Source organism: Ictidomys tridecemlineatus, chromosome 15, assembly GCF_052094955.1.
Source record: "Ictidomys tridecemlineatus isolate mIctTri1 chromosome 15, mIctTri1.hap1, whole genome shotgun sequence".
NCBI lineage: Eukaryota > Metazoa > Chordata > Mammalia > Rodentia > Sciuridae > Ictidomys > Ictidomys tridecemlineatus.
This window is the reverse complement of record NC_135491.1, coordinates 20,744,468-20,769,722: the sequence shown is the minus strand read 5'-3', so window position 1 is coordinate 20,769,722 and position 25,255 is coordinate 20,744,468. Positions and strand designations below refer to the sequence as shown.

General features: G+C 46.8%; 1 protein-coding gene across 6 annotated transcripts in view; it reads left to right on the top strand.

The window, feature by feature from the left end:
• LOC110598687 (uncharacterized) overlaps window positions 1-25,255 on the top strand; it is a 95,616-nt gene that overhangs the window by 46,405 nt on the left and 23,956 nt on the right. For 2 of the 6 annotated variants that reach the window (XM_078032214.1, XM_078032211.1), the window contains exons 2-3: window positions 3,374-3,454; window positions 5,736-8,139. The exons of 2 other annotated variants lie outside the window; for them this stretch is intronic. The gene's annotated coding sequence lies outside the window, so the exon portion shown is untranslated. Of the gene's footprint in view, window positions 1-3,373; window positions 3,455-5,735; window positions 8,140-21,804 lie in introns of those variants that run through there. 2 more of the 6 variants (XR_002484579.3, XR_013430821.1) reach the window with 2 other exon arrangements.

The window sequence follows — 25,255 nt, the reverse complement described above, 5'->3', positions numbered from 1 at the left end:
ATGGGCCCTGTCCTCGGGTCAAGGAGATTGGGCAAGGCCTCTTGAGAAATGCCAGTCCCCAGCTCCAGGGCTTTCTCTGCATCTTTGAGAAATAAGGGGAACACTCCTGGCTGGAACAGAGAGCCACAAGGCTCAGGTCAGAAATCCCAGCTGCTGGGGGTCAGGGGGTGAGTGCTCAAGGTCCAAGGTGACTTTTGACCGATGGCTATCTTTAAATGCCTCAGGGGAATGCAAGGAAGACTGGCTGCTGTCAGCACTGCTTGGGAGGCAGCCCCTCCATGTCCCACCCTGGGGGAAGTCTCCTTCATCAGGGAATGAATGGCAGCTACAGAAGAGACCAGGAATCCTAAGACACTCATTCAGGCTGGAGGGAAAGCTCTTGGGATGGTGGGACTGGATTTCATTTCTGTTCCCGGGTCTTGTATTTGGGCCATGGACATAGTAGAATTCAGGTGTCTTGTGCCATAGATCGAGAGAAAGGACCAGAGAGAAGGAAAGCAGCCCAGGCACACCCAGGGTCTTTCTGCAAGCTCATTCCACCACCTGTAACTCCCTGAACCACAATCACTACACATCAGCTCTGAATACTTGGCACCTAGAAGGTGACGGTTGTTTTGAGTGTCTCTGTGTGGGGTGGACACTATCAGTCTATAGAATTTACACAGAACTCTGTAAGCGGGAAAGGTGAGCGGCAGCGAAGGTTACCCACAATGCGGGATATGCCTGCTGCATCCCACCCTCTAAGTCTCAGGTTGTTCAGTTCCCCACCCCATCTCCCAGGTATCTGTTCACTTCCACGTCCCTAAGTGTCCTCTACCAACACACTCAGCTGAAAGTAAAGATGAAGCAAGTTAATGCTGCAGATTCGAACTCATTGTTCCCTGCAGACCCCGGGAGCTGCTCCGTGCCCTGGGGGATCTTTCTCCAGGGCCACTTGGTAGTCAGAGAAGCAAATTAAACCTATCCTCTTTGAATTGGTACCCTGTATTCTGAGAACTCAGGAAAGAACTTCCTTCTTCTGTGGTCTCTCCTTTCCAGATTCTCCTCCCCAATTTCTTGAGGCTCCAAAGCTTATCAGCACAAAGTGGGTGGGCGAGGTGGACAGTGGGTGGGAGGAGCTGGAACAAGTACTCACTCCTCTTTGGAAATGAGATCGGAGCCTGAAATCTCAGTGTTCCTGTGGGGCTACCTACCCATGAGCTGGTGCTCATTCTGGGGGAAGGACAACAGGTAGCCAAACCACATTCTAAATATGCTCTGTGAGGCAGAAGGTGAAAGGGGTTTCCTCCTTCAACTACAGCACCCACCTTGAGACCCCTTAGAATTCTCAGGCAAGAGCTCTCCGTATTCATCTCTGTGCTTTTTGCAGCCACGTCAACCCACCTATCCTTCAAGCTGCCTTTTGTCGACAGTGTTCTGATGCACTCCTTTGCACTAAGAATAAGGTCCCATGAAAACAGGGAGAGCTCTGAGGAGAGGACCAGAGCCCAGAAAGGGATGGCAAATTTTGCAGGATTCCTTGCCTAGGAGAGATTCAGTTCTCAGCTTTGTTTGGTTGATGGGATCAAGAGAATTGTCTAGGGACAACCGTAGCTTAGGAAGGGGTTTCAGAGTTGACTCCTCCCTCTGAGCCAGAATCTTGTCTGGACTCCAACCCCATCCAGGCATCTATAGCAGACCCATCACTTCTCAGTTGTGCCACCTCCAGCAAGACAGGGACTTTTTTTTTTAACCTTTGTGTCTCGGTTTCCTCATCTGTAAAATGGGCAATAGGTAAAATCAGGCTGTGTAACGATGCGTGATAAAATACATGTAAAAGGCTTCAATCTTTTATAAGAACTAGTGCTGAGACGGTACCTTATCACTTCCTCATAAGCATCAGTTCTCCAACAGGGCAGCCCCAAGGTACAAACCTACCCTTGCATCACGTTTGCTGATGAGCATCAGCAAGTGCCATGGATGCTCACAGAGTCAAGGTGGCACAGCAAGGTCGGTGGGAGGCCTGTCTCACTGGGGTCAAGAATGGAACAATCCACTTTGTATGCCTTCATTATTATTCCACGGTTAATTGTGGTGTTGATTATTGGCTTAGAGGAGAAATTCCTTATCATGCTAAGTGAGTGTTTTCTCATTTCACTCAGGAGTGAACCTTCCTAGATTGTCATTTTACCTGTATTTCAGTTAAAAACACATTGGCTACCATATACCAAAATGGCTTTAACCCAAGAGTACTTTGAAATTCTTTTGCCATCATTCATAATATATCATTATGAGTCTTGGTATTTTTTTTAAATCCCCAAGACCCCTCCTCCTGTACCCATTAGATTCCCTTTCCCCTTCCCCTCTTTACCATTCCTTTTGTTTTAGCCTAAAACACCAGGTTGGAGAGAGAGGCAAGGGAAAGAGAATTGTCTTGGAAAGGAAGACATCCTGGGTGTAGACCACACCCTTCCCTGTGGGCCGATTCATGGATTCTTCATCAAACCCCCAATTCTAGTATTAGGAAAACATAATTAGACCGAAGTGTGTTTTGGAGACTCGATTTTACAAATTTGCCTCATGTTATGTATAAGGTTTTTCCTCTGTAGGGGATTATCAAAAACATCATCATGAGGATGTCAGGTGAGGGTTGTCACCGCATCATCCTGCAGGCGGGAGTTGAACCAGAACATCTGATTCCAAAGCTATTGTTTGGCATTGTCTCCCTATTAGTGATTGCAGTTGATGTCATTTTGCCAAAAAGAAATTATAAGCAAAATGGATGTTTTGGGTCAGAGTGTGGCAAGGAATATATAGCTGCATTTCCTTCAATAAATCTGCCCTCTTCTGCCTGGACAAAGACATACAACCCACTGTGATTGACGTTTTCCCCACTAAATTATGCTCTGTGTCTTTCTAGAAGAAGTGTCTCCATTCCAAAATTAGCTAACCATCAACATAACATAAAATAACTTGAACACGGTGTCATTTCACAAAGATATTGATTCATGCGGACTTACTGGATTAATAACTGGTTTCCCATAAAAGGAGTAGTCACTATGTCTTTGGTCGACAGAAAAAAATATACACTTTAGAACAATATATATTGGTACATTTAAGCCTGATTGCAAAGCTCAAATAAACAGAACAGTTTTCAGGGGCAACATTGCAAATGAAAAGAGAGGTGACACAATGCCACATACAAATGGATCCGGGGGTGATGGAAAGCTAATAAAAAAAGACAACTATTTATTTATTTGGGGCATTTTATTTTACTCTATTGGATTACACAAAGCTCTAATTTTTCACTGCAGTCAATCTGTATAAAAGTTCAACTGATTGAAGCATATATTTAATTCCCAAATGCCTTTTCTTTCAACCCCTACTTCTTCAGAGTTGGACAACCTTTGGTGTCCTGAGCAGCAAAGAGCTTTGGCTTACGTTGGAGCAACCAGACCAGTGGAGACACATAAAGGTAATGGGTGATTTACTTGGTTCCTCGTGACAGCCAATCCACTCTCTCCTCCTCGAGGACTGGACTTGCCAATACGTTGAGAAAATATGCTTCTTCCCATTTTATTTTATTTTTTTTTCCGAGTGTGTTTTCTTCAATGAAGTTCCGTGGTAACCAAGTAATTGAAATTAACCTTCCTAGTTGTTCATCTAACAAATTATCCCATAGCATCTTAGAATGAAATTCAAACTCCTTAACGGACACCAGAGTTTCCATGGGTTTTGGCTCAGCTTGCTTTTCTAAGCTCATCTCTTTCTGCCCTTCTCCTTGCCAGCAGCCTGGGTAGGTTCTGTGTGTCGCTTGAGAGTTTATGTTCATGCCCATCACTGGCCCTCTGGTTCACATTACCAGATTCTTCTCTTTGGTCTTTGTTTCTCAATGACACCTTCCCTGACCATCTATCTCGTTTTCTTGAAAAATATCTCACTCCCCACTTCCCAGTTTTATCTCATGATAGCATTTTAATACCATCATCTCCTCCCTCTGGGATATAAATCCTCTGAGAAAAGGCAGAGGTGTTATTGGTGGTGTCGATGGCTATGGAACCCACAGCCCAGGACACCCCAACACAGAAGGCACTCAATAACTAAATGGATACATTTCCGGGAGAAAGATTCAGGAACAGAAAGTTATCGTTTTGGTTCAGTTCCAATTTTCTGTCATGTCTCTGTAGGATAATTGTCTTCTTTGTATCTCCGTTTTTTTCCTCCCCATAAATAAGAAGAGAGGTGTTCGTCTGCTGCCCAGAAATGGTACACAGGGTAACTCATTGCAAAACAAAACAAAACAAAGCAAAATAAAGCTATCTATTCATTTACTTGTTTTTAAGGTACTTGTACGGATTCTTCCCAATAGAATTAAGAGGTAAGAGTCTGATCAACATAGAAAACCATCTGTGGCTGAGAGGCCACTTCCCATTGAGGGATGAAAGCCCATTCAGCTCCCAGGCATCCTTTTGGAAAGGGCCATTTGAGATTTTTAGGGCTCCAACAACTAGTTTTCCAATTTTTCTTCCACTGTTGAAACAGATCACTGTTTCTGTGGTTGAATACCAGATTAAGTAGTTGTATTAAAAATGAATATTTTAAAGCACTAAAATCAGGCACCACGAGATGGCCACCCAGGGAGAGGTGTGTGGGAATCAGACCCAGAAGGGACTGCAGATACGTGGGTCCCATTTGCTGTTTATTTCTGGGCAAAAGCGGGTTGAGTGAGTTGGCAGGTAGAGTAGCTCAACAGTTCAACCACGTCTTTCTCTCTCTGGCCCCCCATCCTCTCCAAGTGAGTGTGGGTGTGTTTGCATCCACCCCACAGTGGGGATTCCCCTGTAGCTTCAGGCTGCTCCAGATTATTTGCAGCTGGATTCATGGCTTTTCAGGAGAGTGGAGTTGACAGTTAATGGACATCCAACTACCTGGGAGGATTTGCTAGCTGTGGTCCCATCTGGAGGTGGTGGAGGGAATGCTGCCTTGGATAGCTGCCTCCAGGTGAGAGAGGAGGCCGTGGGCAAGACCTCAGGGTTCCAGGAACAGACTGGAACCTCCTCTGTCTGCCAATGCTGAGAAAGCCTTGCCCAGTGCAGGTACTTGTGGGCCTCCTAGATGATCCAAACCTGGACTATCTAATGCAGCTGTACAGTAGGACATAATGTCTCCTCTAATCTGTAGGACCTAGCCAGGTGTGGTGGCACATCCCTGTAATCCCAGAGGCTCGGGAGCCTGAGGCAGGAGGATCGAGAGTTCAAAGCCAGCCTCGGCAACTCAGTGAGGCACTAAGCAACTCAGTGAGGCCCTGTCTCTAAACAAAATACAAAATAGAGCTGGGGATGTTGCTCAGTAGTTTAGTGCCCCTGAGTTCAATCCCCTTTAATAATAATAATAATAATAATAATAATAATAATAATAGAGTGAAAGAAGCATAGGGCTGGGGATTGGCTTAGTGGTCAAGTGCTCCTGAATTCAATCCCTTGTGCCACCCTACCCCCGCCCCTAAAAAAAGAAAATAGAATAACCTAATCTGCAGAACCTGGAAATACTATTGCAAAATTAGGACCAAAGAGCTCCTGCTGCTACTACTGCCTGCCTTTGGATTTTAGAAATGTGAAATCCAGTATTTACCACATAGGCCCCTTTTCTGGCTCCTTACCGTGCTCACCTTGCAGGTCAGTGGCACAAGAAGCCCGGAGTTGGCACCTTTGACTGCCACTTATTTTTCCTGGCCTTTGCCTGTTGACCATTTTCAGATGGCAAATCCAGGCGTGATCGTGAATGAAGACTTTTAGGAAGATCAGATACACAGCCCCGAAACCTCCTTTGCAAGTGGCAAAGTCAGGAAGTGGTTTCAACCCAGCCTGTGTTTCCAGGAGAAGGAGAGCAGGGAGAGAGGAGGAGAGGGTCTCTGGGAGGAGCAAGTCCCAGGAAGGTCATCTCAGCAGTCATCCTCTGCAGCCCACTGGGGCTGTCTTGAGGACCACCTCTCCAATTGTTGGACTCCTGGCTTCCTGGATTGTCCCCAACTGCCACCCCGCAGGGATTCTGTAATTTCCATTTCCAACCTTCCTGAAGATAAAAGACACCTTAGGCGGGATCCATGAATAAAAGTCGTTATTTATCGATGCTGGTTTTGGGGAACATTTTTCCTTCTGATTCATGAAGTACTTTTCTACATTTGAAAAGCAGTTCATAAATCGTTCAGCCCCAGCAGAAATTAATAATAATGAATCCATTTACATAAAATAGTCTCCTCCTGCCAGGTGCTGATAATATTGGAAGCTAGGATCTCCTTGGGAAGCTGGATGGCATATGTGTTTGATTCCCACCCCCCAAATCAGACCCCACCGTTTCCTTTTGTGGGTCTAACCTAGAGTTTAATTATTTGCTGTCCAGCCTTGAACACTGGGAGATGGTATCTGAGACACTGGGGAAAATAAATAAAAATCGATGAAATAAAATAAAAAATAAAACAGATGGATAAAAGAAGGATATTTCGGCGTCTTCAGGAGATGGTTATTAGCCACGTTAGGATCTCATCTCTGGTCGAATTAAACATTTGAGTAGTTCAAAACGAAAGTCCAGTCGGTGGTTGGATTCATCATGAATTATATTTTCCAAAGTGCAAGCCAAGAGCACAGATTCTGTTATACGTAGCTCTGATGTGGAAAAAGGAATCCTGCCATCAAATGAACTGGCATTTATTCTTTCAAAAAAGGGTCTACTTGTACGTCGTTGGTGGGATTGAAAAATTGTACACCCACTCTGGAAAGAAGCATGGAGATTCCTCAAAAAAATTAGGAATGGACCCACCATATGATACAGCTGTCCCATTCCTCGAAATCTATCCACAGGTTTTAAAATTCACATACGACAGCGACACAGCCATAGAGCAGCACAACTCACAGTAGATAAGCTATGGAATCAACCTGGGTACCCCTCAACAGATGAACAGATAAAGAAAATGTAGATGGACACATGGAATGTTACTCAGCTATCAAGAAGAATGACATGATTACATTTGCTGGTAAATGGGTTGATCTGGAGACTATCCTGCTAAGTGAAATAAGCAATCCCCCCCCCCCTGAAAATCAAAGGGCAAATGTTTTCTCTGATATGTAGAAGCTAATAAAAAAAATGGGGTCGGGAGGATAGAAGTAAGATCCGAGGAATAAACACAGGGAATTGAAAGGAAAGGGGGTGAGATGGGACAGGGAGAGTCCAGTGGGTGTACCTGACCTAAGTTTCCCGTGGACACATATGAATACAGCACAGCGAATCTCACCTACATGTACATCCACAAGACACTAATTGACGAAAACAAAAAAAAAACCACAAACAATTATAAGTCAATAGCAAAAATATCAGTAGAGGGAAGGGGGAGGGAAAGGGGAAATCCTGGGGTCTGAATTTAAACAAATTATATGCCACGCTTTGATAATTATGCCATAGTATATTCTAGCACCATGTCAAACTAAAGAGAACCAATAGAATTAGGAAAAAAAAAATGAACTTGCATAACACCCAGTCAAGCCAACCTAGATAAGCAGAGGTGCGAACTCAGCAGAGGGGAGAGAGTTTGGCAGGAATTCTTTGCTATGTCGTGTTTGAGTTTCGCCTCCTGGGGAATAGAGGGCTATTCTTCAATCTATAGAACTGTTTTTATCCCTGGTCTATATATAATCCCTTTCTTATTTTGGATACAGTTGGCCCTGCATATCTCCGGATTACACATCTCCAGATTCAACCCCCCTGGTTGGATCAAAAATATTAGAAAGAATTTTCAGAAAGCGCCAAAAAGCAAAAATTTTGAATTTGCTATGTGCTCTGCTGAATCCTCAGAAATGAAGCAGACGTGTAGGCATTTTATTAGGTATTATAAGTAATCTAGAGATGGTTTAAAGTGTATGGAAGGATATGTGTGGGATACATGCAAATAATGCAGCATTTTACATGAGGGATTTGAGTGTTCAGGGACTTTGATATCAGTTGGGGGGTCCTGCCCTGATCCCCTGGAGGACACGCAGGGGAGATGTGTCTCCTCTATCCCCTCCCACTACTCTGATTCCTAGAAGAAACTGCCGAGTTTCGTTTAATGAGTATTTTTGCTTTGTTGGCCTGTATTTTTAATTTACATAAATGGTACCGTGTTATTGACCTCATTGTCTAGCTTTTTTTTTTTCTTATTTCTTTCCTTAGAGCAGCATGATTTCACAGGCACCCGCTTTATTGCTCTGTAAGCACACAATCTGCTGCTTCTGGTCCTACACAGTGCTTCCTGATGCCCACCCATCACAGCCAGGCCACTCCACTCTCTATCACTGTAGGCTCTGCGACAGAGGAGTACCCCTGCTGACAGGTTTGAGCACTTCTGTGGAATACGTGGCCAGCAGCAGGGCCGCTGGGTCCTAGCGGATGCTGGTATTAAATTTGACTAGATGGTGCCAAATGCTTCAGGGTGACTGGACGCTCCAGCCTACATTCCCACCAGCAGTGACCAGAGTCCCATGTCCGTAACAACCCATAGCGTTATCCAGCTGTCTATTTTGCCAGTTAAAGGTATGAAGTATGATCTCATTTTAAGGGTGTCTTTCTAATTGCCAATAAATGTGAATATCTCTTTACGTGCTTATTAATTAGCTTTCTTAATCTCTTTTGTAAATTGTCTATTTATTGCCTTTGTACATCTTTTTCCTTGGGGGGATTCTATTCTCTTTCTTATGGATTTGTAGGAATCCCTTAGTCTTTGATACTACAAAGACCTCCTCTCTTTCCAGCATTGTCTATTAACGGTGCAAAGTGTCTTTGATTGAATAGGAATTCTCATCCCCCCCCCAATATTTGGGTGATTCTGTGGTAGGCAGGCTTCAAGACATCTCCTGATGATGCCTGCCTCCCAGTAGTTATGATGTCCCCTCAACTCAAGGGTGGGCTGGACTGACAACTTGCTCCTAACCAGTGAAATGTGACAAAGATGATTAGACTACAAAATGCTGTGATTTCTGATCTGCTGTGATTTCCGACCCTTCCGGCTGGCACACTTTGGTGAGGCAGTTTACCACGTGGGGTAGGCTCATGTGACAAGGATCTGATCCAGCCAACAGCCACCAAGGAGCTGAGGTCCTCAGGAACTGAGTTTCACCAAGAATAACGTGAGTTTGGAAGTTGATCTTTCCCCAGTGGAGTCTTGAGATGACTGAGGTTCTTCTAGTCGACATCACGTGGGAGATCCATCGAATTGGAAGTGCTAGCTGAGGCCCGTGGGACTCCTGGCTCACAGGAAGAACCATGCATATTGTTTTAAGCCATTAAGTTTTGAGGTAGCCAGGTGAGGTGGTGCACACCTGTAATCCCAGCAGCTTGGGAGGCTGAGGAAGGAGGATATTGAGTTCAAAGCCAGCCTCAGCAAAAGTGAGGCACTAAGCAACTCAGTGAGAATCTGTCTCTGGATAGAATGCAAAACAGAGCTGGAGATGTGGTTCAGTTGTTGAGTGTCCCTGAGTTCAATCCAATCGCCAGAAGAAGTTTTGGGTTAATTTGTCATTTAGCCATGCGTAACTCAAACCAGTTCTAAAGTTAGAGTTTTGATAATTAAGTGAACGTTTACCTGTCTAGATTTCATCCGTACTGGTGGTGTTCGGAAGAGATCGAGCTTTAATTTTCAACAGAATTTTCTTGAATTCTAAACCTGAATTTTCTTGAATTCTAAACAATTTTCTTGAATTCTAAAGGCAGTGGCTGATGTCATTATTTGCTACTGTGAAATCTCCAAGGCCAACCTGGATGATGTCCAAACTTGTCTGACAATGGATCTTTTTCAACAGATCGTCTTGAGTTCCTAGGAACTAATCTGGAACATAGACCACTGGTGAAGGTTTGGATAGTCTCTAAAGTCTCCTTTGAGACTGGCCTCTTTGTAAGTAGAGGAGTCCATTTCCGTGCCTGACCTTACTGCTGACGAGCTGAGCTGTGCTCCATTGAGGGGATTTGCTTCCTTTCCTGTCCTCCGTCTGCAAAGTGAGGACTGTCACAGTAGGAACTTACCTGGACAGGCTTGGGCAGGGCCTGATGGCTGCCTTTCCTCTGTCACATCCTGAAGGGGCCTTCACCATCCCACTGTGTTCCCAGGGAACCTCTAGATCTCCCAGGCAAGATCAGATCTGTGAAAACAACTTTAATCTCTCACAATGGCCCCTGGTCTTTATTGATAGCCCTAGTGCATTTTGCCAGCAAATTCACTTTTTTAATTTTCGAGTCTCTCTGTGTTAAGGGAAGAAATGTGGTGTGTGTGTGTGTGTGTGTGTGTGATTCTGACTCACCCAGCCAGCTTTTGAAGTCCTTCCTCCCCGAGAGGAAGTTCCATTGCTCATCCGATGGGCAGAGACAGATCAAGGAGGCATCCGCATGCTAAGGTCTTTCTGGAAGAGTTGGGAACCTTGCAGAACACTGGACCGGGGTCGTACACCGCTGTCGGAGCAACTCACATTAAACACAGAAGGTCCTTAGGGAACAGGCAGTGTTGAGATTCGTTCTCAGCACAGGACTGGGTGGCATGGCCTCTCTCGGAGACCACCACCTGGGACTGCTGTGTTGAGCACAGGTGGTTCTTGTCAGAAAGAGAGAGAATGTTACAAATTGATCTGGCTTCTGATGAGCTCCTGCTTCACTTGTCAATGACGAACCCAAAAGCCCCAAAGAAACACCAGCGACCGCTAATACTGCTAATAGTGTTACAGCTCCTCCATGTTGTGGAGCCTCGCTGTTGATTTATAGAACCATCTCATTGAATCCTCAACACTGCCATGTGCAGAGGTCCCCTTATTACCCTCCTTTGACAAACGAGGAAGCAAAGATGTGTTCCAGAGCCTCTCAGAGAAGGGAAACCACAGCAACAGGTCAATTTGTCATCAGTTAAGGAAAGGATGGACAAAATTGGGAGTCACATGACAGATAGCACAAAGACATCTGCGATTTTTTTTTTTTGACCAGCAAGGAATGATATCTAAATAATACAAAGAACATCAGCAAAAACAACCAAACCAACCAAAGAAACGACCCAAATAGAAAAGAGACCAAGGACACGAAGCAAAAGAAGAAAGACAAATGTTGAAAAAAATTTGTAGACACTCTAGCCAACAAATAATGAGAGAAATGTCAATCAAAACCACGAGAAGGTGCTCCTTTTTATCAGTTGGCAAAATCAGGCAGCTGTGGGATGCTGAGCACCGATAGGACGCCAGGGGTTCAGGAATTCTCAGATGGAGCCAGTGGGGGGTGCCGATTCATGCAAACATTCTGGAAGATTCCCTGGCAGAGGTGAGTTTCAACACATCCCTCCCTTCTGACCTGTCAACTGTACTTCTTTGTCCACATCCCTAAGAAGGTCCTCAACAAAGAGCACCTTGCAGCTTGCCTGTGGTGATGTGGATGTCCATCTCTGGTGGGTAGGGGACTGTCCTCTGATGAATGCCCACCTGGGTGGGGGACCATGCAGCAGTCAAACTGCAGACTACATAAACACAGGGCCACAGGTATACGGGCATAAAAGTGCAGTGTTCAGTGGAAACAGAAAATAAAAAAAAATAAAAACAGATAATGAGTGCTCTGCCGTTTACACAGTTAAAATAAAATTGCACAAGAACATCTATACCTACCTTGAAAAAGACATGAAAAGAAAAACGACACGTTACTTATAGGTTATTGGGAAGGGAGATGGATATGGGAGTGGGCAGAGAATAAGAAGAGAAGATCTCTCTGACTAGGCAGGGAAGTAACTGGAAGAGGTACAGAATTTAAGAAAGATGTTTTATATTATTTTTTTTTATGGGAGACAGGAGCAACTTCCAAAGCTGATGGGGCAGGGATGGATGAAGATATGGAGAATGGGGAGGGGGCCTAATGTAAGGAGGAGGAGGACATCCTGGGTGCAGGTGCAGGGGCTTCTCTGTTCGGACGGAGGCATTTCTTCCATTGCAAATGATAAAGATGGCGGTGAACTTTGCAGAACAAGGTGGCAGGGGGTAGAAGGAGCTTCCTCTAGATGGCTTTTATATTTTCTTTAAAACATGGTGCAACATCACCTCACAAAAGTGAAGAAATTGAAGACATGGGTCAAGATCAGAGAAGAGTGGATCGAGAGGAGGGATGGAGAGAAAGGTGAGCCCCCCCCCCCCCCCCGGGGCAGGGCAGGTGGCTGGGGCCGCTGCTGTGCTGGAGTCCGGATGGGCAGGAGGACTGGAGGGGACGGGGCGTGTGCGCAAAGAAGAAACATGGATCCCGAGAGAGAGTCAGGAGAGGGCTGGGGCTCTGGGGGAACCGAGGATGTCAGAGTCCCACTCCTGGGTCCCTGAGCAGACATGAGAGGCAAAGGGAGTTATAGCCACCGAGTGGATCGGGGGCGTTTGAAATGCAGACACGGGGCAGTTCCAGGAAGGACAGGTCCACGTGGCTTGGACTCTGGTTGGCTTGAGGGGATCGTGGTCGGGGAAAGGGACGTTTGTGTTTTGGGGAGAAGTGAAAGATGAAGTTGTTCAGGATAACGGCGATACTTGTGCCACAGAGGATGGTCCTGGGACTAATTCCAACATTGGGGGACAGGAATCCCCAACGCCCCCAAAGAACAAAGGGAACAAGATGCCAGAGGAGAAGGATACAAGGCCCATGGCCGTCCACACACCTTCCTGAACCCCTGGCTTTGACTCTCAGCTCAGAAAACTGGAGCATCCCACCCTCGATGCCCTAGAGAGAGGGTGTGCCTTCAGCCATGCTCAGAGAAAGAGAAAGGCCAACAGTTCTAAGCAAAGGCCGTGCTGACCAGCAGGGTCAACTGTTGGAAAGGAAGGGTATTTTGAGATTCTAGGCCTATTGTTTCTGTCACAGGCAAATATTTTGGGAAGAATAAGTGCTGAGGTTACTTCAGACACAATGAAGACCCTGGAAGCTGGGACAATAGTGGAGACTGACCTCAGAGGTCAGCAGTATCCGCAGGAGAGGCGTCCCTCGTTCAGTGATCGGGGTCCTTGTCCCCAGCGTGATTGTGCACAGAGCAGCCAGTGGTACTTGGTCCAGTCTGTTGAAGGCTGCCTGGTGACTGGACAGCTGATGTCCACTGATCATCTTCCAAGGGGATGGCAGTGGCCAGACTGCCGCTGGCTGATCAGCCTGGAACACAGGAATTCTCTGTACAGCAAGGGTAGGCCCAGCCCAGCCCATCTAACACGGACCACCGTGACAGTGGCCCATCTCACAGGCCTCTCCTGAGCAGACTCCCTGTAAGGGGGCAGTGGAGCCCTGGATTTCTAGGGATGGAGGTGCAGGAGGGAAGCGAAGCCCCTGTTTCTTTACCTGGAAGGAGAAATGATAATATCCAAATTATCCAACAGCAGCTACTGAAATGAATGGGCAGGGAACCGCTTCCTCAAATACTGACCCTTTAGTCCCTGGACGGTGGGGATTCAAGGATCTGAGGGAAGAGTTGGGGTGGCAAGAGTGGTGGAAGCCTTCTGGGGACTTGGAGAAGTTGTGGTTCTTTTTCGACCAGAACAACCGTATTTCACTATTTTAACATCAGATCTGACTGTACTGGTGCATTCTGGCTGAGGCTCCATTTGGAGTGGGAACCCTGAGTGTTGAGAGCCACAGCCAAAGGGGCCCCAGCAAACTTTCAGACTGCCGGCTGATGATTGGCTCACAGCGCCCCAGCAACATCTAGCTGATTGGCTCCTCTGCAGTGATGCTCATTGGGCTGTTTCCCTGCCCTTTCAGACCACAGAGCTGCTCATTGGGGGACTTCTTTGGCTCCGCCCACATGACCCAGCCAATCGGCCTCAAGAGCAGGAGGATTGTGGGAGATGGTTGAGGCTGGTGTGAGTGAGAGGCTTGTGGGAAGCTGGTGGTGGCAGTTGGGCTCTGAGGGTTTTTCCTGAGGAGCTGTTTTGTTTTCGTGTGTGGTTCTAAAAATAAAGTTCGTTTCTTTTGACAAGTGGCTCTTGAATTGTGCCCAGACAGACTGTGGCACCTGAGGGCCATACCTCTGGCCAGAACTGGAATGAAACGCACTCCAGATTATGGACAGGGGAACAAACCCAGCAAAGAGGAAACAGGGTTCAGGTCACAGGATAGCAGCCCAGACACTCAGGGTACGGATGGGAGTGACAGGTTAGGAGACGTATCTGGACATGACCTACAGCTTTCCAAGAAAATGCTTTGACCCAAAGGAGTATCTCAGTTTGGAAATTGAGGCACTTGGAAAAAGCTGGGAGCTGAAACTCTGGTCTTGTCAGAAAGGCCTCTCTAAATGACAGCAGCTGATGGACACCCACCTTCTGATCCCCTCCTCAGTGCACGGCGGCCGTGAGGAGCCTGGCCCACCATGTCTGTATGGGGTCATGGATTCTTCCTCTTTCTACCACTCTGCTCCAGTACTGAGCGCCTCCCACAGACGTTCCTTGTAACTGCCACCCAGGCAGGAACCAGGTGCAGATTTGAGGTTTGGGACAGATGTGCTTTGGAGGCACATGCCAGCCGTGTTTGAGGGTCCAAGAGTTCCGAGAGGTGAATGGGAGCCTGATCCCTGGGAAGGGCCCAGATCTGATGCCGAGATGCATCTGTTTGTGCTCCTTCTGAGATGACAGGGACATATTGATCCTGCGGTTCACTGGCTCACAGAGGGCTGGGAGCAACCATCAAGACCATGAGTCCAGGAGCCGATCAAATGGCGATCGCCACCGTTAGGTGAGTGGAGTCCGGAGCCCTTGGCCCGTCATGGAGGCAGCAACCGCTGCGGAGAGCTGGGTGAGTTCCAGGCACAATCAAATCCTGCAGGCATCATGAGCATTCCCAGAGCCATGTTGCGCCATGCCACGATGCCGAAACTCTGAAGAACCATTACCTCCCTGGCCCTTCTATTTCTGTCTGCTGTGAGGGCTCCTTTGGAAATGGTGGAGAATTTGCATTTAACAGAAAATTGCTTACTTACTCTAATCAGCTATTTTTAAGGTTTTTATTTTAGCTCGATAATGAATACAACTAAATTGATGTCAGGCATGAAGTAATTTTAACCAATACCTTCAAAAGTCTAAAATACCAAATATTGGAAAATTATATGTAGGGTAATCTAAATAATGAGATGTTAAAATTTCTTGGATCCCAGGAACTCTCTTAATTCATTTTGTTCCTCTGTCTCTTTCAACCTCACTGTGGGAGGCTCCATCTCTGACATCTTTATATATGATGTTCTCATTTCAAAATGCCACTGAACCTTCAAATGAACACTTGCGTATGGTCCTTGAATACAAAAATACTTAAATCAAGATTTTTTTATATTTTGGTGCAGTCAGCTGGAAGGCATAGAGAGAGATGGGAAGGTTTAGCTAGGAACCCTACCCCAGGAAGGTAGGCAGGCGCTACTGAGGAAAAGAGGGAGACATTGGCCAGGGAAGGACGCAGGTGAACTTGCTCAGAGCAAGGAAGAGAATCTGCCCATCCATAGCCTAGAGCAAACACCAGTTCCAAATCCAGGCAGAAAACTGCTTCTCTGGAGACTAAGATTCTCAAAAGATGCTCTAAGGAGAATAAGTACAATGAAATGGGAACTCAGTACGTCAGTGGCTAGCATCCTTTCTTCCAGAGAAGAAAGAGAAGTTGGTACCCCAGGGTATGGGATAGTTCTGTCGGAGGCCTTTGAAGACTCAGGAACTCTCTGGCTACTCCCTGATGGTTTTCTTCAGCCTTCTACCAAGAACAGAGAATGGGCAAAGTGCAGGTGGATTCAAGGAGAGTGAAGGAAATTCACACGTGTGTGTTAGTTGTTGTCCACCATGTGCCAGGATTTGGCGTAGATGCTTTACTGACGTGATCTAGCTCCATTATTACAGTAGCTTCTCTGTTTGCTATTGTCACACTTTTTCATTTAACTCAACTTTATTTTTCCTCCTTCATTGAAATATAATTGGCAAATGAAATTTTGCACATTTAAGGTGATTTGATACATGAATGCACTGTGAAATCGTCACCATAATCAAATTAGTTCATACTCCCTTCAGCTCACATAGCTACGTGTGTGTGTGTGTGTTTGTATGTGACAATTAAGATCTATTCTCAACGAATTTCAACTATATGATAATATTATCAACTTATTGACTATGGTCACCATACTCTACATTAGCTACTCAGACCTTATTCTTCCAATAGCTGAACTTTTATAACCTTTGACCAATATTTTCACACTTCCCATCCCCTTTCCCTCCCCTAACACCTGGCAATTGCCATTCTACTCTCTGCTTCTAGTAGTCCAACTTTTTTAGATTCTGCATGTAAGTGAGATGGTGCAGTATTTGTGTTTCTTTCTCTGTCTGGTTTATGCCATTTAGTTTGATCCCTTTCAATTTCATTTATGTTGTTGCAAATGGCAGGACTTTTTCTTTTTTAGGGCTGAGTAATATTCCTCGGTGTGTGTGTGTGTGTGTGTGTGTGTGTGTGTGCGTGTGTGTACACATCTGTTCATTGATGGACACTTTAGTTGTTTACATGTCCTGTCTATTGTGAGTAGTGCTACATGTCACACCTTTTCATGAGTGAGGAAATAAAAGTTCAAGGGGATGTAATTAACTTGCCACAATCCTGTACAGGAGTGGCCAATCCAGAAAGTAAGCCCACCTTGTTTGACACTCACACCCTCCAGGGAGCTGCCAGATGTCAAGGAAGACCTCTGGGGCAAGGGGCTGATACAGATCCAAGTGAGACAGTTGCTCTGAGTGTTTAGGAGTGCTCACATTTTGCCAAAATTGGTCAAAGCGATTGAAAGTTAAAAATGACGAGACAAATTATGGAGCACTTTTGTGAAAAGAGGCCTCAGTTTCTTTGGCTATTATTAAACCCTCCGGGTTTTATTGGGGAGTCTCTGCCCATCCCCCATTCTGTTGGCCTTGTCCAGAGTCACAATGAGAGGAAGAGCTTTCAGACAAGTTCCTGGGATGTTGCTGGAACAGAAGCGCAGAGTAGAGGAAGGTCCCACGGGTTAGAAAAGTCCCGGGGGTGGGGTATGCAAAAGGCAATCCCATGAAGCGTACATCAGATGTCCTTTCTTCTTTGAATGCCCTGTCCTCTGTCCAGTGTGCTGGTTGTTTTGTTTTCGCCTTAGAATCTGGAAAACTCCTATTCCATCTCCAAAACTCAGCTGGGATGCGACCACCCCCACGAACAGACCCCGGGTTCTTGGAGGTGGGTTAGGGCTCCAGGTCCGTCCTGCACCTGATGTTGTGCAGGAGTGTGTGGCCTGGTGTGTTGGCCATGGTCAGCCATGGCTGCTGTGGAAGCATTAGGGGTGGACGAGGTGGATGGCCACCCGGAACCATGCCAAGGAGAAGCAGGCTGGAGCCCGACCCGCTGTCTTACAAAGGATGGGCACCGAGACCGCTGGTCCCTCCGTGCACCCAGGCAGCGCAGGTGGTAGGGCAGCAGAGTGGCTTCCCCGGGAACCCTTTGTGGGTTGGTGCATGGAGTGGTGACTGTACAGCCAACAGAAGACACGCTGGCCCAGTGAGTGAGTTCTGGACCCCGGCTGTCTGTGTGGCCCGTCCACGGGAAGCTCTCTCCTGCCTGATGGTGTGGATGGGGGGTGTGTTCCGAAAGCTCACGTGGGAGACGATGAGGTGAAAGATGGGGTTATGGGAGCCTGAACCCAAATAGTGAATTAATCCCTGATGGGATTCAGTGAGTGGTGACTGAAGGCAGGTGGGGTGTGGCTGGAGAAGGTGGGTCCCTGGGGATGTGCCTTTAGGGTATAGATTTGTATCTGGCAAGTAGAATCAATCTCTCTCCCCTCCCTCTCCCTCTCCCTCTCCCTCTCCCTCTCCCTCTCCCTCTTCCTTCCCCCTCCCCCTCCCCTCCTTCTCCCCCTCCCCCTCCCCCTCCCCCTCTCTCTCCCTCTTTTTCTATCTCTGCTTCTGATCATCCTGGGAGCTGCTTCCCTCTGCCACACTCTTCCGCCATGATGTTCTGCCTCACTGGAGCCTGTGGATGGATTGAGATCTCTGAAACCCTGAGGCCCCAAATAAACTTTTCCTCCCCTAAAACTGTTCTTTGTCTGGTCTTTCCATCACAGCACCCCCTCCCCCCCCCAAAAAAAAAGCTGACTGAAACACCGTAGCAATATCGGAGGAGAAAGCCGCTCCTAGAAGAGGAGAGTGGGGACCTCAGCCTCTTCCCCCTGTGGATCCATGGTCAGCAGCTGACCATGGACCCTCAGGAGAGATGGAGTGGGGCAGAGACCTACAGGCAAAAGATGGGAAGGAACAGAGGCAGAAAGACAGAGGGTGGTCCCAGAAAGACAGTTGCCAAGTGAAGGAAGAGTTGCATGCAGAACAGGGAGGAAGTTTGGGAGAGGTTCACCTGACCGTGGGGAACCCAATGCCACCAAAGGATTGTCAATGCCAGGGTGCCGCCTTGCCCAGATCTCTTCCCCACAACACAGAAAATTTTAAAAATATATTTTACTCCTCCCCCCACTCCCATACCCAATTCCCCTGAGGAAGGTTTTTGTTTTGCTTTGTTTTGTTGTGTTTTTTTTTTTTTTAAGGAAAAATGCACACGGAAGGTTATAAAACACATATAATTTACTCACGGTAATTGCCCACACGTTATTTATGTGCCGCGCTGGCAGTGAAACAGAGAAGAACGACTTGATCAATGCATTAGTCTAATCACGGGGTTCCTGCTCTTAATTTCTTTTGTTGGTAATTTCCATACTCGGGCAGCAATGCGTAGAATTATCTCGATTTACAGATCTTGGGTCCCTGGGGGGGAAAAAAATCTCTCTGGAGCCATTTCTGTCTCCTGGGGAATTTGATATTTTGTCAATACTGAGTTTGACAGCCCTGTGGTATGGATTCCCCAGCTCCAAAGAACTCCTTAGAAATCACAGAAGGGACTGAATGACGTCTTTCCCTTCTCAACTGGTAACTTCGTGGGGTCTGAGAAATAGATCGCGGAGCATTCTTTAGAGTAACTTTTGGCCCACGTGAACTACGGCAGACTCGGTATTGGTCACAGAACAAACACAGGCCAGCAAAAACCACCAGACTTTCTTATGAAAATTCTTGGCCTGGCTTTCACCAAATCCTAAGGTGAAGTATGTAGAGTAAACCTATAGGAAGCTGAGGGAGAGGTTTCCTGCAACTTCCATTGACCTAGCTGGGCGGAAGCCACACCTCCAGTCAGCTGGGCCTGGTGTCCAGTCCTCATCTCAAAATTCCCAAAGAGTAGAGAGGGTGGGATGAAGTGAACTCTCTTCTCTTGGCTCAGCACCTAAGTTTGTTCCAGGGCTGACAAAGACAGTGCAGTAGTTTGCATGTGTCCCCAGAGTTGCTAAGATAGAAACTTCATAACCAAATTCATGTGTGAATGGTTTCTGGAGACAGAGCCTTTGGAAAGTTTCTAGGATTAAATGAGCTCATGAGGTGAGATTCCCCCATGATGGCATTATGGCTTTATGAGAATGGCGGGGCGGGGGAGAACCCAAGCTGGCACACTTGCTCTGTCTTACCATGTGATGTCCCCTACCATGTTATGATGCTCTCGGGCTTCCCAGCCTCTAGAACTTGAGGAAATACATTTTTTTCTTTATAAATCACCCTGTCTCAGGTATTTAGTTATAGCCACATAAAACGGACTAAGACAGGTTGCAGCACCTTGAACTGCTACACAAGTGATGGAATCAGTCTTTCCTGGAGCAACGCGTCTTCCCCAAATACCTCCTTCCCCCATGGGGCCTCTGTGTCTTGGCGGGGACAGCAAAAGGGGCCTAAGAGAAGATAAGCAGGCAACTGTCAGGGGTTCAGAAGACCTGAAGCTGCAGGTCAGCAGAGGCAAAGGCTGAAGAGTGTTAGGATCAAACTTCTCATTCCCTCAATGTCACCCTGTAATCATAATAACCACCATTGTCATGGGGACTGACACTTCATGTTCAGGCTTATGGTGGCATTTAATATTCTCATTTTATAGATGAGGGAAATGAGCGTGCTCAGGTTTTCCGCAAGTGTCAATAAGCATCAGAGAGGATTGAATTTGGATTCTCTGATTCCACAAATGCTTCCGTACTTTAAAACAGGGGAGTCATGGCCACTCAGAAACAACTGACAGAACATGTCCCACTCTCCCCAGCCCCGGGGTGACCAGCCACCTCAGTGTGTTGGTCAGTGAGGAATTCCCAGGACCTAGGACTGTTCAGTGCTTACTGGGAGAAGCTGGTGGCCTTCTCAGGAAGTGAGAATAAAAGAAAAGGTACTTAGAAAATTACCGAAAACTATACAACCAAAGAGAAGCAGCAAGCCCGGGCATCAGGATGGCCTGAATCCCTGGCATGCACCATTGGCCCTGTACGGGGTTCCTAAGGAATTTCAAGTAGAACACCGTTGACATTCAGGAGACATCATAGAGAAACTCAGCTCCCAGTCTCTCCTGAGAAACAGAAAGGTCAAGTGTTGGGGGGCTGCAGAGATGGTAGATCCTCGTTCAGGCCACACTGACTGTAGGACTGTGCCTGGCCCCGTCCCTCTTTAGCTCACCTGATTGGCTCTTCCAGGCAGTTGAGCTCCAGGTATTTGGTGTTGACTCCACAGTGACCAGAAAGCAAATGCCAGCAGATCCGCTAAGACATTTGACTGTATCAATGGGTTGCTTAGACGGTTTCAGAGCCTTCCTGTTGCTTTTGCAGAATGTCGTGAGATACCAGGTGGTGAGCCCACTCCCTCCAGGGAGTAGGGAGATTCTGAGACAATAAGGAGCCTGCCTTTTAGGACAGGTGCCCCCCTCCCTCACATGGAAGCACAGATCGTCCCGGACGTACAAAGGTGTGGCTTAGGGTGTTTAACTTCAGGAGAATGTGGAAACAAGATGCAGTAGGGAGGAGTGGTGCTTTCTGGAGTTCCGACCTCTTCCTGGCTTAGTGTCATGTGGTAGTCACTCGGGATGCTGCACAGCCACCATCAGTCAAGCCATTACAAGAGGAAACCAATGCTCAGAGGTGCACTGTGTTGCTGAGCCAGGGTGTTCCTTAGGTTAGGGGTAATGCATGCATTCTCGAATTATGATGTTTTCCACGTTTGGGTAGATTCCTCAGGATGTAACCCCCCATCATCCGTCCAGCAGCATCTGCAATCCAAATATTCAGGCACATGGAAGATGGGGGAGAACCCGTTTTATTCCACCCCCCCCCGCCCCGGGAAACAGAGGACACGTCCCTTCCTGGTAACCTCAGTGGGCCCAGCCTCTTACCACTGAGACACTCCAGCTTGGCATTTGGAGATACAAGAGGATACACTCAAGGCAATGGCTGCGTCCTGGAGAGAGTCTCAAGGTCAATGAAGCTCTTTTGGAAGCTCTTTCTCTCTAGCCTTAATTTTCTTCCAGGTGTGCAGACTATCTTGGTTTTTTTTTTTTTTTTTTAAGTTGTTTTAGTTTTGCAATCCTTTTAAGAAAAGAGTCTTTCATCACATACCAGATGAATCTTTCATAACACCAGGAGCCCCCAAAGCCCTTGGCTTCCCCTGATCCCACCCAGGGTCCCCAAAAAGATTCTACAGGACACAGTGAACCATCTGGACGAGATAATTCCCATTAGCTTCCCTTCCAGGTTGACTCTTCTAGGGTCCCATGGGAATCAGGGACGGTTCTTGTGAAACCAGAATCGCAAGCAAATCTCAAATACCCAGGAAGTTTATTTGGCTGTAATTACTAGGCACAGCCAGGGCTAGACGCTTGGGGGTGGGGTGGGGTGGGAGACATGCCTTCTGAATTCCCATGGGAAAATGAGCAGGCTCAGGCGAAGGCTGAGGGAAAGAAGATAGTCCCCGAGTTTTATGGTTTGAAATTTGCCCATCAGTGACATCAGTGCATAGCTGACAGTGACGTCACACCTTGGAGTTCAGAAAGCCCTCCTGGGTCGATTATTCCATTTCCTCTTCCCACCCAGCATGTGTGGCAGACAACATCGTGTTTCCTTGGCAGATGAGGCCAGGTAAGGCTTCAGGAGAGCCCTGGTAACTCCTAACCTCATCCTTTTCTCAGTACCATGTGGTCAACCTTTATTAACCAGAATGTTCAATTAACCAGGACGTGCCTTTGTGTTAGGGATCATTCCAGACTGATTTTCTTCCTGGAAATTCTGAGGCAGCTGCAGGTTTTTTTTCCTGCACCTCCTTTTATTATGTTTTTTTCTCGCAGCTCAGAGAGGCCCTCATTTCAGAGCCTGCACCGCGGGGCTTACTGCTGAGGGTCAGGCGGTTGTGGGCCTGACCCCCAGGGCTTCCATCTTTTCCTGATGGGACGCCTCAGTCGCTCCCTCTGAACTGCCCCGGATCCTGCCAGAGACAACAAACCCCAGGCGATCCCTATTCTTCATGACCAAGCCAGGGGAAATCTTCGGGATGTTCTTGCTACTCACCCCGACCTTGCGGTCTCACCCTTCTGGCGGAACCGGAGACCAACGGTTCCTCTGCACTTGGTTCTGTGCGGCTTAACGAATGCGTATGAAGACACTATAAATAATTCACATCACTCAAGAGGTGGCGAGGCGAACAAGTCCCTTCTGGTTACATTTATTTAAAGATAAGGTGAGACTAAGTGAGTGATGGCCCAGTTACAGAGGCCAGGGTCCAAAGGGGATTGGGCCACTCTAAGTTACACCACCAGAGTGATTTGTGCAGAATTATGTCAACGTAGAGATCCTGGCACCTTGGGGGAAAAGGAAATGTCTTATCTCTAAGAAAAGTGATACACGATGAGTCTTTTCCAAGGACAGCCCCATGAGCTAATTCCACAGAATTCAGCTGGTCTCTGGCAAGAACCAGATCTGGTTTCATCTAAAAGGAACCCTGGGTGAGCCCACTTGTAAATGTCGTCTTCACTTGCTTGGGAATGTCACTAAGGGGTTCTCTGGAAGCTCCCCAGTGGGAATCTTGCAGCCCTAGGAGGTTGCTCTTTCCAGAAGCTCAGTGAGCTTTCCAAAGGGATCTGGGAGGCTTTGATTTGAATTGATTGATGAGAAAAACCTCGTTTTGAGGATCCAGTGAGAGCAGCACCCATGTTCAAAAGCTGGACCAGAGCCGGGTGTGGTGGCACACGCCCTGTAATGTCAGGAACTGGGGAGACTGAGGTAGGAGGATGGCAAGTTCAAGGCCAGCCTCAGCAACTTAGCAAGACCTTAAGCAATTTAGTGAGACCCTGTCTTTAAAATAAAACTAAATAAATAAAGGCTGGGAATATGGCTCAGTTGGTAAAAGCCTCAGGTTCAATCCCCAGTACCAAAACAAACAGACAAACGCAAACCCCACAAAAAACAAAAGGTAGACTAGAGGACCGGGCAGAGTTGCCATAGAAATTCACACCTCCAACTGGCAAGACAGAGAGAGAGAGAGAGGAATGTTCTCCGGTCTTGATTTTTACCTACTCCTCCTTCCTACAGAGTCACCCGTTTGAATTTCCTCTCCTCCCCTTTTGCCCTGTGGCCCCTAAATATTTCCACGGGAGACTTTTAGAACTTTGTAATAAGGAAATCGTATCGCCAGCTGACAATAAAATTTATGAAGCAAAGCATGCCTCTTCTAATACTTTCCAAACGTCTTTGTTTTTTTGAGCGACCAAGACGCTGAGAATATTCCGATTCAGTAACCCTGCCTCCAACAGGCAGCCGAACAGTTAGCGAGGTTGACAGATAGATGCAGCCAAGACGCAATAATCCTTGCTGCATTGAACTTTGTATTTAAACACTTATTTTATGTTTAATTAATTTCTCCAAAGTGGAAAACTTCCAGGCTGCCTTGGAAGCAGGCTGTTTGTTTAAAATATTGTGTCTTAAGACTAAAGAGAAAGGAAGGAAGGAAGAAGGAAGGAAATTTGGGGGAAAGGGTGATGTTGTTTTTTCCAATGTGATGTGACATCGTGAGAAGCCTCCTGAAAGTGCAATTCTTTGTGTGATGGGAGAAAGATGCACCTATGAGTCTCACATCATCAAAGAAACAGACGCGTATCTATAATTTATGCTTTGCTTTAAGCCTCTGCTGATCTGATGTGGCTTTTTGAAGACAACACAGGCTGCCCTGGCATCACTTGTCAATCATTGGGGCATGCTCAAATCGCAGACCATTAGCAGGAGAGACGGAGGAGTTTCCTTAATGATGCTTTTATATGGGGCACGCTGGCAGTGAAACAGAGAGGGTCTGACTTGATCAATGCATTAGTCTAATCACAGCGTTCCTGCTCTTAATTTCTTTTGTCGGCAATCTCCATACACAGGCTGCGTTCAGAATCCTGGCAAGGGCCCGTTCCGAGCCCCGTGATTCAGTGCAGTCACCTCGCCTTGCATCCTGCTCGCTCCGTGGGAAGCGATGTCTGCAAGAGAGGGGCCAGGCGGGCTGGATCATTGCCTCCGAGTCCCGTCCTGTGGCGAGGACTGGGAAAACCCACCCCATCTGAGTCTTGGCTCCAGCCAGGAGGTGCCTGCCAGCCCGGTAGCAGACCCTGGCCCTGCCAATCTCAACCCCCTCAGTGCTTCTGTTCCGGCGCTCGCCAAAAGCAGAATCCGTGTATAATGAACAAGTTTCATGTTCAACATTTTAAGTGTCTATTTATGAGTCCCGATAATTAGCCCTTTGTCTGCAATTCCGGTGATGATGATTAGAATTCCATCTCACGTTATTAGTGTCGCTCCCCAAACTCGTCCTCCTCGCCTGGAGGATCACAGGCAGGCACCTGAAAGGCAGGGAGAGGGGCTGTTTGGGGAATGGGGTGTCTTCCCCCACCTGCCCTCCAGGGCCCTTCCTTCTTGTTGATCCACTTCTCTGGCTTTTCTGTGATTTCAGACTTTATGGAATCAGTCACCCTCGCATGTGTTCTTAAACTTGATCACTCCAACTCTCACCCCCAAAAGGTTGCATTTTTATTTTATTTTTTTTACATAATGCCTACACATGATACTTGTGCCTTTTGCAAAATCCTGCCGGGATGCTATGCGGTTTAAGATTCTTTCCAAACGTATCATTCCCAGAATCAAAATATTATGAGGGAGGCCAAATTATCTCTAATTATAACCTCCAGAAAAACTAGAGAACTTTCCCAACGAATAGAACCGGGGGAATCAACCTACAGAAATATTTGCAAGAAAAGTAATATTCTTCTTCTTCTTCTTTCTTTTTTTTTTAAAAGCGATCAAATCATGTAAGCATACAAATAAATGTATTTTAATAAGGGTAAAATTACTAGTTAATGAGTTTGCTTT